The sequence below is a fragment of the Cynocephalus volans genome, chromosome 4 (genome assembly GCF_027409185.1).
Source record: "Cynocephalus volans isolate mCynVol1 chromosome 4, mCynVol1.pri, whole genome shotgun sequence".
Classification (NCBI taxonomy): Eukaryota; Metazoa; Chordata; class Mammalia; order Dermoptera; family Cynocephalidae; genus Cynocephalus; species Cynocephalus volans.
This window is the reverse complement of record NC_084463.1, coordinates 63075208-63087363: the sequence shown is the minus strand read 5'-3', so window position 1 is coordinate 63087363 and position 12156 is coordinate 63075208. Positions and strand designations below refer to the sequence as shown.

Sequence of the window (12156 nt, the reverse complement as noted above, 5' to 3'; positions counted from 1 at the left end):
CACGTCTAGTCTTTGTGCATGGAAACATGGAAAAACAAAACAAAACAGTTTTTCCTCTCTGGAAACCCAGATTCCTCCTGTCTACTTATAACTTACAACACTGTATCACTTTCTCCATCTTTTAGTCAACTCCTATTTTTACTTCTTTTCTTATCCAACTTGAATTCCATGATTATCATGATTATCTCTCTTGCAGATAACCTCAGCTTCTTTGACCCTCTTTCCTACTTTCCTATGTACGTAGCAAAAGTCCTTCTTTAGATGAACTCTAAAGAAACACTGCTAGAGGAAATAATACAGCAGCAGGGCAGTTTTATATCACTAATGACCACCCTCAAATGGGCACTCTATACTGGCTAGAGAGTCTTAACTTTATCACTAAGGCATTTTCCAACTCCTTGAGTCAACTGTTCTGTCTGAATCCCCTCCACACACATATACACACCCAATCCCATCACTTTCTGTTGATGGTGACCTGGCCTCCAACTCTATACTTTACTGAAGTCAACAGTGAATTAATAGATCGGTCATCAGGGACTCCCTCATCTTGCCAACACCGGTGTACAAACTTACCGTGAATTCATACCAGTCATCTTCTCCTGTCCTGTAACAGTAAGTTGAACTTTTGGACTATAAAACTGTTTGCTCACTTCCTTGGGCTGTTCTGAGGGGGTGCTATAGAGAGACGTATCATGGTTTTCCATCCAATAAAATGTGAGCTTCATGAAAGCAGGGATTTTGGTCTGTTTTGTTCACTTCTGTATTGCCAGAACCTGCAACAGTGCCTGGCATATGTAAATGAATATTTACTCAATGAATATTTGTTTAATGGATAATCAAATTAATTTTTAGATTTGTTATCTCATTAAAGATACAAAGAGAATCTTTATAACTATGCTATGGAGAATAATATTCTCCCACTCTACCTTTTTTACCCATGTTTTCAGAACTATTTCTCTGGGTCTGTTGTCAATTTTAATTAATTTGACTGATAATCAGAGAGTAGGAATCCTAAGGGTTTTACTCAGTTTTGCCAGTGACTTGCTTTCTAAGTTAAATTGTAGGCATCCTCTGCTCAGTTTCTTTCTATTGGAAGTTAGGATAATCGTAGTTCCAGAGGTAGATGATTTGTGGCAAATGGGATCAGGGATGGAGTAACTATAGCCTAATGGTGCCAAAGCCAAGCTGGATATCAGAATCACCTGTGCAACTAAAAATTGCAGGTGAACCTCTTATGTGGGTTTTTTTTTTTTTAATACAGAAGATATTGATGAACAACTGTTTCAGAAACCACTGATTTAGATCAGGGGTCAGCAAAGTTTTTCTGTAAGGGGCTCGATAGTGAAATTTGCAGGTAGGTGCTTATGTAACAAAAGAAAGAAAATTTCCATGTGTTTTTTACTGATGGAATTCAAAATATAATAATTGAGTATAATTATACATAATACATGTCTACTAAAAAGAGTTGAATTATCTTGAGGGGGATAAAATTTGACTTAATTGGGTTTTAAAGTTCGTGACTTAATCGTCAAAATCGATTGCAAATGTTCTGATCTGTAATGAGATTTTTATATTTCATCTTGGAAAACGTTTTCACACAGATAGGTACTGCCAAATATCGATATCATTCTATGAGCGTATAATCCTAATTGAGCACATTTCTCTCTTAGATGGCATTTGTAGACTTGTGTTAGATTCTTCTTCATTTCATGGAAGATAATCACTTCCATTGCAGGTTAAGTGGAAGCTCCTCAATTTAATAAATAGATTTTGAGTTATGATATTTTCCTCTTGCGTGGAGATTGGTAAAAGACTACTAGAGTTATCGTTTGAACTCGGAAAATATATGTGCTGCAGACTTGTGTGGGACTAGAGATCTTGCTTCTTGTTTTGACAGCACCAGAAGTGTATAAAGCAGCTTGACATTACTTGTGATTAAATATCGTTGAATGACTTTACTGCATTAAAAGTTTTATGGATAAATATTGTTTTGCCTTGTAATTTTAGGTGGGATTCATTAAGAAACATCAAATCTACAGGAAAAGTTAACTTATAAAGCCATTCAATGTCCAGTAATAGTGATTGAAAGCAGTTCTTCTCATTCATAAAAAGTTTAATCTCAGCCCAGAATTCAAAACATCATTATAAAACTTTACCACTGCTGAGCCATTGAACTGCTCTGTGATAGTACAAGAAAGGCTAATATTTGGCTTCTATTTCTGACGATTCACAAAACTGACAATGGAGTAAATGAAGTTCACTGCTGACACTACTAATCCAGTAACACTTTATAGATTGAATTATTTTCCCTGAGTACCACTGATCAATACACTGAATAAACCATATGTATTAAACATTTTAAAATTTTACTACCTTTGTAAATTTGTTGAATCACACCGTTTTTTCACTCCACACATTTGCTACATCATCAGACATAACACATTTTAGCAGATTCCACTTCAGGTGGTGCTGAATTATTTTCTCAAATTCTTTCAAAATATTCTCACCCATAGTTGTTCTATGCAGTCTGTTTAAGGCTAATTCTTCAGTCACTTCAAACGCGGCATCAACTTCTTGAATAAGCAACTGAGCAGTATTGGTAACATCTGTCAACTCATTAAGAACCAAAGTGAGTCACCTGCCTTGTTTTAGTTGACTATTGATATTATTCCTGATGTCCTCAACTATTTGATCAGCTATTCTCACTAAAAGGCTAATAATCTTAAATCTAGTTTCTCTGGGCTCATTTCTTCATCTACTACAAGCACACAGGATTTCATCAATTCACCATTAGTAAATGGCAATCCTTTCTTGGCTAACAAATGAGCCACTCAAATTTACTTTTGTTGCAGTCTCTTTTCATTTTTTGTCTTTGTGAAAAAATTTTGTGGTGATGAGATATTTTATTTTAAATATTCTAATTTTTCTGATCGTTGCTTTCTTTTAAGTTGGGGATACTGTGATTGTTAGTGTTTAGTCTGGTAATGTCAACATTTATTGACAAGTGCTTAGTCAGGTAAAGTTGACATATATTTTTTCACCATGGCTGTTATGTCGTTGCACAGTAACCACAATACTTTGCCCATTGATTCAATAACAATGTCATACACACTTCACAGTGCCCTAAAAACTCAGCACTGGAAGTCTACTTTTCTTATTTTGACATGATGAATAATAAAAAAAATAGATTTGCAGTATCATGACACACGTGGCACTAGAAACATTGTCAAAACATAATGGAGTCACTGAAATTTGTAGTGCCCTGAGCAACAGTGCAAAGCAATGAGAGCACAACATATTGTCTTGGTTACAGCTACTCAACTCTGCCATAGAGTGTGAAGTGAAAACAGTCATAGACAAACATAAATGAATGAGTGTGGTAGTGTCCCAGCAAAACTGTTACAGACAGTAAAATTTGAATTTCTTAAAATTTTTTTATCACCAAATATTCTTCTTCTGAATTTTTCAACCTTTTAAAAATGTAAAAACTATTCTTAGCTCACAGGCTATCCAAAGAGAGGTGGCAGGCCAGATTTGGCCCAGGGATTGTAGTTTGCTGCCCTCTAATTTAGATTATTAGAATGCACATTTAATCAAAAACATTTCAGGTAAAGTCTCAGTATTCTACTAGACTTTATAACAGAGCTTTCCCTAAGTAACAGAACCATCTCTTTTGACTGGTCTCCGTTTCTTTGCCTGTTACATCTTTGCAGTGTTTTAATGAGAAGTAAAAAAGCCAAAAGGCATCTAGAAAGACTAAAGAACTGTAGAGAGCCTACAAATTCTACAAATGGAACTTTTGGTCCCTGGATGATAACACTCTTCATAATGTTATCAAGTAATTTCTACATAAAACATAACAGTTTATAGAATACTTTCTTTTAAGCCTCAAAACAACCATGTAAGTTTCCATTATTACCCATTTTACAAATGAGCAGACTCAGACTGTGTCCAGCATCACAAAGCATATAGCAGTAGAACTGAAAACTCAACATAGATCTTCTGTCCTTAGATCTCGACTCATCACTAGACCCAACTGCCCTATTATGTGGACATGTTAGTACTAACTCACTTCATGAAATGGAGACAATTTTACATAGTTATTGTTTGTCTTACTGTTAACATCCTCACAGCTTTTATTAATACTCTTGTTTTTTTTTTTCATTTGAAGGCAACATTCCACTCTGGAAATTGTTTTCAGTACTTCCATAGCCTCATTGTGATGTACAATATATGACCCTATGATTATCAAAATTTAATGTATTTTAAAGTCCATATTTCTGTTTCCTTCTTTCCCGCCTTCTTTGCCCCCAACTCATCCCTAACATAAATCAGAATTAAAAAGGAGACCTCGTAGGAGGAAATGAGTTTAAGAAGAAGACTCTCTTCACTCTCTTTCCCTGCCTTTCTTCACATACATACCAACAATTAATCTGACTTCTAATAGGGAAAAATGAGCTAATACTTTTTTTCCAGCACATATTATATATATGGAATTTGGCTTTATTTACCAAGTGCCACTTGTTGTACTCAGAGTTCATCATACTCTGTTTGGCCTGTATATTTATTTATTTATTTTGTCTTTTTCGTGACCAGCACTCAGCCAGTGAGTGCACCGGCCATTCCCATATAGGATCCGAACCCGCGGTGGGAGAGTCGCTTCGCTCCCAGCGCTGCACTCTCCCGAGTGCGCCACGGGCTCGGCCCTGGCCTGTATATTTAAAATCCACAGAACTCTTAAATTCTTAAATTGCTTAGCCCCAGGAAGTAGATATTTTGCGTGATCTTATGTGGAAATTTATATGTTGTTTCTAAGATTAGCAAGGAGATAAAAGAGGAAGATAATTTCTATTAAAATATTGGCTGGGAACAATTAATATTATGTTTTTAAACCACCTGAATAAAATAAGCCACAATTAGACAAAGCTTCATACATCCATTTCTGAGAGACGTTTTCTCTAGTTAGCTCAAAGAAAATATCCCTGTTAACCAGCATCGCTTTAGGTGAGCACAGTCATCTTCCATCTGTTTTTCAAATTTCTGCTTCATTGTGGAGAAGACCTCCCACTAAATAGTCTTACACTGGAAACAGAATAGCAATAGATCTCTCAGAAGTCCACCTCTGAGACTTGAGTCACTACAAGTCATCCTTGGGGTGGTTGGTCCACAGTGAGATAGCTCTAGTGTTAATTGGGGTTGCAGATATAGACATTCAAAGATCTGACCTCAAGACCCAACTCAAATGTCACTTCTAGGAAATCTTTGTTTCTTTGAATCTTTAGCTACCCCTTTCTCTGTGTCTCCAGAGCACTGTATACATATCTCTAGTGTAACATAAAAATTTACGTTGTGATTATTTGTTTACATATCTACATGTCTGTTTAGACTATGAGCTTCTCTAAGGCCTGAGAACTCATCCCAGGACTTAGTCCAGTGTATAGAACAGAGCAGAAGTTAAATGAAAGATTGAATGGCTTAGTCACACCTACTGGAAAAACTTGAATGAAGTGGAAGAGTTAATTAAGCGGGATCTTTCTAAGTGTGGTCTGAAGCAACTCTTGGGGTTCTATTGTGAGTGGAACTCCCATTTCTGTGAGCCCACAGCAGGCTTATTACCTTCCATATCTGCTTCAGACCCAGGACTACACTGGAATTAATGTGAACTTTTATAGTGGATGGTAAAATATGGGACATGTTTCTTCTTTTACCTGTTTGCCCTGTCATTCCAATGTTCTCTCATATGTATTTCCCACTCTGGAAAAAAACAAAAATAAAGGTCTTCTTAATTTCTGTAGCTATGTGGCCAGAATAGAATTTCTAATGAAAGCTTTTACTGTTGTGGTTATTGTTCTATACGCACAAAGTTTTAAGGATTGTAATTTTTAATATTCAGTTTTCTAATTTAAGCATGCAAAAACACTAGCCTGAATCTTGCCAGGGTTATTTAGGAAAGCTAGATTTACATGAAATTAGTTTCCTTTACATTTACATAATCTTTTTTTTTTTTTTTGCAGTAACATGTTTTTTCATCAGCTTTTGACATTTAGAAAATAAGGGCTATACATTAAAGGCTCTGCACCAAAGTAAATTTTAATGAAAATTCTTTTTCTCTCAGTCTCAGAGGGAACCTGGACTCTCAGGTTGAATGCTGAACATAAAAAGCATGGCTACAGCTGAAAGTATTTATGATAAAGTAAAGAACTCAATTTCCACTTAAACCTCTGTCTACATTCATAGAATAACTGAGTTTATAACTTGTGATAGAGCATTCTTCTTAAGAAATGTGAAAGCTAAAAAATCAAGTAAATCTCATAGTTATAGAAATAGTAAAACCAGGTTAAATGTGAGCAAACCAGACTGAGTACAGCTACTCAGCATATATATTATGGTACATACTAAACAAACATTTGCCCAGATTGACATTGCTAGACATACAGGAACCCCTTTCTGGATTTCAGAAAGGGTTTCATTTCTTTTTCTGTTTTCTAAAATGGTGTAGGTTGGGAGTGTCAAAGCAGGAAGAAAATTCTTAATAGAGTAGTGGTATTCTTTCATGTCTACATACCTCCAGAAGGCTGTTAAACCAAATGGAGAGTAAGTACAGAGAGGAGGTCTTGTTTTTGAGGAGTAGATTGGTCTCTTGGCAGCTTTAATCAAGATTCCTTTGACCCATGCCCCGGGCAAAGTAATACTTTCCGTACATTATCTTGCATGATCCCTTTCAGTAAGCCTTTGAGGGATAGGTTATCCTTTGCATTTTAAAGTTAAGGAAAGAAGTTAAGTAACCTGCCTAAATAAGTGTCTGAACCAAGAGTCACTAGGCTCCTGAGTTCAAAGCCAAAGAGCTTTGCCCACCTGACTGTGTGTACATTGACGACGTACTTACTGTATCCTAAGGGAGTGAAGTGTGGATGATGGTCGTAAGGTCATCTGATAAAATGTTGCTTATTTGCTTTCCTCTCACAACTTGGCTTTTTAAATATTTGGTTTAAGTAGGTTATTCTGAGAAAATAAAATGCTAAGGTACATTATATCCAAACGAGATAAAAGACTTCTTTAAAGTTAGTATTTGACGATGCTTAGAGAGAATTGAGTCAAACCGTGAGTGAGTGCTATCTGGGTATTGTGGCCTCTCATATCTTGGTTCTGTTAGCCTTAATTGCAAGATGTTTTGAATCTGCCCCAGGAATGCATGCTTTAGGGGTTAGCCAGCAATTTGGGCAGAACTGAATGTACAATATTTGGGGCTTCCACTGTCAGGTTTTGTCCTTTCTGTGATTCCCTCTCACGTTCCAGCTGCTGTGGGTACCTTTATCTTTGTTCTCTATTTCTCCAAGCCAGTAAGTGTTCCGGTTTCTCTCCAAATTTTAGTTGCCCCGCCACCCTGGGGCCTGTCTTCATGATAAAAGCTATAAGAATAGGAAACATTCAGTGCCATGCCATTCCCTTCTTCGAAGGGTCAAACTTTTACTTTCAGTATCTACCTTCTTTTGATCACTCTTTAGTGACTACAGGTGGGTTTATTTTCATTCACTTGTGTAGAGGTTATAGTTGTTGGTGTGTGTGTGTGTGTGTGTGTGTGTGTGTGTGTGTGTGTGTGTGTGTGTGTGTGTGTGTGTGTGTGTGTGTGTGTGTGTTGGGGGAAGGGAGAGGGAGAGAAGGAGCCAGCCACTTTTAGAAGTGGAACTTTTAAAAATGGAACCTTTTTATGTATCAGATCATTTGCAAACTAATTTTCATGTTAAAATTAGACACATGACAAAAATTTCAGCACTGTGGTATCAAAATCATAACTCACTATTGACCCTTTTTACTTCTGCCTACTTTGTATATGTTGTTTTTTTCCACTTAAATTTCTCCTCAGTTTCAATCATTGTTCAACAACAATTGAGTACTTACTAGGTACAAGGCATTACGCTGGATGCTGTCTGTTGAAGTCTTATTCATTCAAAATCCAAATCAGGCTGGCCAGTTGGCTCAGTTCATTAGAACACGGTGTTATAAACACTAAGGTCAAGGGTTCGGATCCCCATACCTGCCAACTGCCTAAAAAACATCCAAATCAAATGCAAACGCCTCCAGGATCACTCCTCTCCCTCGTACTGGATCAATGTGCTTTACTTTCTTCTGAATACCTTTGGTCCGTTGTTCCTCCCTTATGATGTTTTATTTATTAATATACTTGTTTTTCCCCTCTCCCACCCCACCACCAGTCTTGTTCCCTATTAGATTATAAATGTCACCATGGCAAGGGCAAGTCTCAGTCATGTTTGCACCCATCCATCCTGCCTTAAGCATACGTCTTAAAGTCAGGAACTGAAAAGATACAGGAAAGTCTTTGCAGTTGCAAAGAAAGGGAAAAAACGAAGGACATTGCCTTCCTGTATCTGTTGTCAGTAGTAGAGTTGGACATCAGGCAATAAAGCATTCTTTGTTTCCATAGAACATCTTAATAGGGACAACAACTCTTCTCCTCTTCCTCCTCTTCTTCCTATTTCTCCTCCATCTTCCCCTTTCCCTCCTCCTTGCTTGCTTTTTCTCATGATTTAATTGTAGTATAATTCAGTCTTCAAATTTCTGGATGCCCAGTCTCATCTTTAAAATGGGAAAATGTATATGTTAGTATGGAAAACACTTTTTGCTTTAAGTTGTAATATTTCAATAGGAAGCCATTCTTTCACCTTTGAAATTTAGTGCCAAAACTCGAGTAAACATACCAGTGGTGTCTCAGAAATGGATAGAAGAAGAACCAAACATTTGATTCTTCCTTAGTTGATTTTTCCTTAATTTACAGAATATTATAGAGAAATGTCATGGGTTGAATTGTCAATAACAAAGGACATCTATAAGCATTTCTTTTCTGAGCCATAGTAACGAACATATAGTGAAATGGAAATTATAGAAATAAAGTTAAGTAAACTAAACTAGTTTTTCTAATACTCTCAATTCTGCCTTAGATTCAAATCAGAAGACATTTAAAAGGAGAAGATCTATCTTAAACTGGGCCTTTTGGCGAGGCTCTAGCACTCACCAGCACAACTTGCCCATATCTCCAACATCTCCTGTGCCAGGACAGCTGTTTGGAGTTTCTCTGCCAAATATTTGTGAGAATGATAATCTGCCCAAACCTGTCTTAGTAAGTCTCATTTTGGCCTGTAAAGTAATGGGAAAGGAATTTTAGGAATGGGGAACTCTGGAAAGTAAACCTGTCCCCAGATGGAGAGATTATAGACATCCCTGGCTTTAGCTAAGAATCTCTATTATCATTATTTAAAAGAATTAAAATCTGACTTAGCTATTGCAGAATCATAAGGAAGACATAAGAGATAATCTAGACTACTGGTTTCAAGAAAGAGCCATATAAGCCTGCTCAGGTAAATTGGAATTTGCTCTGTAGATAGACAATCCATATTCTATCTCTCACAAATCCTTCTTCAACTCCATATTGTTCTGAAAGTCTGGTTTTTTTTTTTAACCACTTCACCAACAGAGACTACTTAATCATATTTTTTAAAGTTTTTAAAACTGCTTTATTTGTATTTCAAGTATTTAAGAATAAAGATACATTCTCTGGCATTTAGTTATCTTTTGCGTATAGAATGGGTCAGTTGAAAGCCACTGAGTTTGTGTTGATATATTAAATAATCACTGTTAACCAACATTTTTATTGAGTATCCAGTATCCTGCAAGCACTATACTAGATGTGTGGCATTTTATGCTGTATTGTGCATCTATAAATGCCAGACACTAGTCTAGCCCCTTCACAGCTTATCTGTCACAGCAAATACAGAGGGTAGTTATTATTGTCATCATTCCTTTGTTTACTAATTTAAAAAAAAAGCCTCGGAACTTTACCAAGGGTTACACAGTAAATAAGTGGCATAACTAGATTTTAAATGCCATGGATTGCTTGTCTCCAAAACCCATTCTCTTCCTACACTGCAAGCAGAGGACATACAAATAGAAAGAAAGCAAAGTGAGTAAACACTTAAAATTTACTCTCCTAGCAATTTTCAAGAATTTAGTACACTGTTATTAACTGTCATCACCATGTTATACAATAGGTCACCTAAATTTATTTCTCTTATCTAACTGAAATTTTGTTTCCTTTGACCAACATCTCCCTAACTCCCCCGCCATCATCCCCAGCCCCTGGTAACCACCATTCTACTCTCTAAAAGATTGACTTTAATCCTTCTAGCTGTCCATCCAGCTCCAATCCTTCAGTGCTTTTAATCTGTCCTCTAGTAGCTGCAGTACATGTTCCCTTGCATGTATGTGTGAAGTGCTTTTTTGTTTTGTTTCCTTTGCTTCCCCATAGGATATGCTTTACTTTCTTAATCAAAAAGGACCCCTAACAAAAGGAATCTTCAGGCTATCAGCCAGTCTGAAATCCTGCAGAGAGCTAAAAGAGAAACTGAATTCTGGAGTCGAAGTACACCTAGACTGTGAATGTATTTTTGTGATAGCATCTGTTTTAAAGGTAGGAAAAGTTCTCCCTTTATCCACCCCGTGGTGTAGCTCTGGAGCAAGTTAAACATTTTATGTTTTGTTTTGTTTCATTATGAACATTATTTCTATCTGGAAAGAACCAAAGTAGATTTAGAATCTAAAAAAGGTTAAAAACATTTCAAAAAGTCAATATTGGACTTTAAAAGCCACTGCCGATGATATGACATGTCAGATATACTTTAAAAAAACTTTTTTACCTCACCCAATCTCTTCTTCAGTTCTGCCACCCCATGCAAAAAGAAAAATTGTAATTAAAAATTAAAATAATCAAAACATACACAGCATGTTTACAAAAATAAGCATCCTGCTTATGATGATTTTCTCACTATCTCACTACCTTCCTAATGAAGGCAAAGTTTTCGAAGATAGTTACAGCTTACCTTGCAATAAACAAGCATTTGCCTTGGAACTGAAACAAAAAACTATTGAAATGACTGAAAATTGCATTCATTTACATAACCATCATGCCCACAAATATTCCTTCCTTTGTCCCCTAATGCCTTTTACTTTGGAAGTGGAGTAAGAACGGCTACAACATCTGGGCCTTCTTTCACTTTTACTACATTTGACATTCTCTATTGTTCTTACCCTTTACCCATGGTTACTATGTCACATCTACCCATGGCTGACAGAGTTCTAAAATGTTTTCTTCCCTCACATTCTTGGAAATGTCATACATTTTTGGAAAACCTAGAGTCAAAACTAGCTTTAAGCAGAACTTTTGACCCCAGTAGTAGCTTCTGCAGACCTGCAGAAGGGGGCCCCATCTCCCAAAGGGTTGGGGTATACTGGAGCCACAGGTAGAGACAAGGCCCACAGCCTGCATCCCAAAGCCTGAAACATAAAAACCAAATGATGGAAAATATGGCAAAGAAGACTTTTGCATACCCCTACTCCACCTGAGTGGCCAGCTGCTTTCAGAATTTTACTGCATATCTTCATGAACACTAGGTGTTTTGGGGTAAATGGGCCATGTCTGCTCTTAAACAAACCCTGCTGTGGACTTTTGCAATAAGTTATCACTCAAGAGAACTGGAGAGTTTTAACTAGGTTCAACTAATCTGTTTTGTACAGGGTTTGGTGATGACTCTTCAGTCCTGAAATACAATAAGGATATCTGTGGTATGCTTAGCTAGATATATATGCCAAGGATATACGAGTATATGCATATGAGTTTTTCTTTTTCATATAATTAGGTTCTCTGCCAGCTCTCAATTTAGGAAGGTAAAACCAATGTTTTAGAAGAATTTCCTTACTGTACTGTTCTTCACAACACCATACTTCTTAAAATTTTGTGCTAAATTCTTGAGGCTATTACAAAGAAGCATGGTTCTAGAAGAGTTCATTTGTGTTTTAGATTGCAGAAATATTATTTTTCCAAAAATAAGCAAAAGACAAAAAATTATCCAAATGATTGAAGAGTCTGGTTAAATAGGTTCCAAATAATTGAAGGTTTATCATTATGTAACTGTGTTTTAGTCACATTTCTTCCAAGTGCTTTCATGAAAGGAGATCAATTTTGTCAAAAGTTTTTGAACTTTTGTTTCTCATTTTTAAGACTGTTTTAAAGTAGTGTAGTATAAATTTAACTTCTCAAACTATAATTGGACAAAAATTGCTTGAGACACTATAGCTTTGATCTAT

At 36.4% G+C, this 12156-nt stretch overlaps 1 pseudogene; it reads left to right on the top strand.

Moving 5' to 3' along the window:
* Window positions 1-12156, top strand: part of LOC134375755 (rho GTPase-activating protein 20-like) — a 101281-nt pseudogene that overhangs the window by 70623 nt on the left and 18502 nt on the right.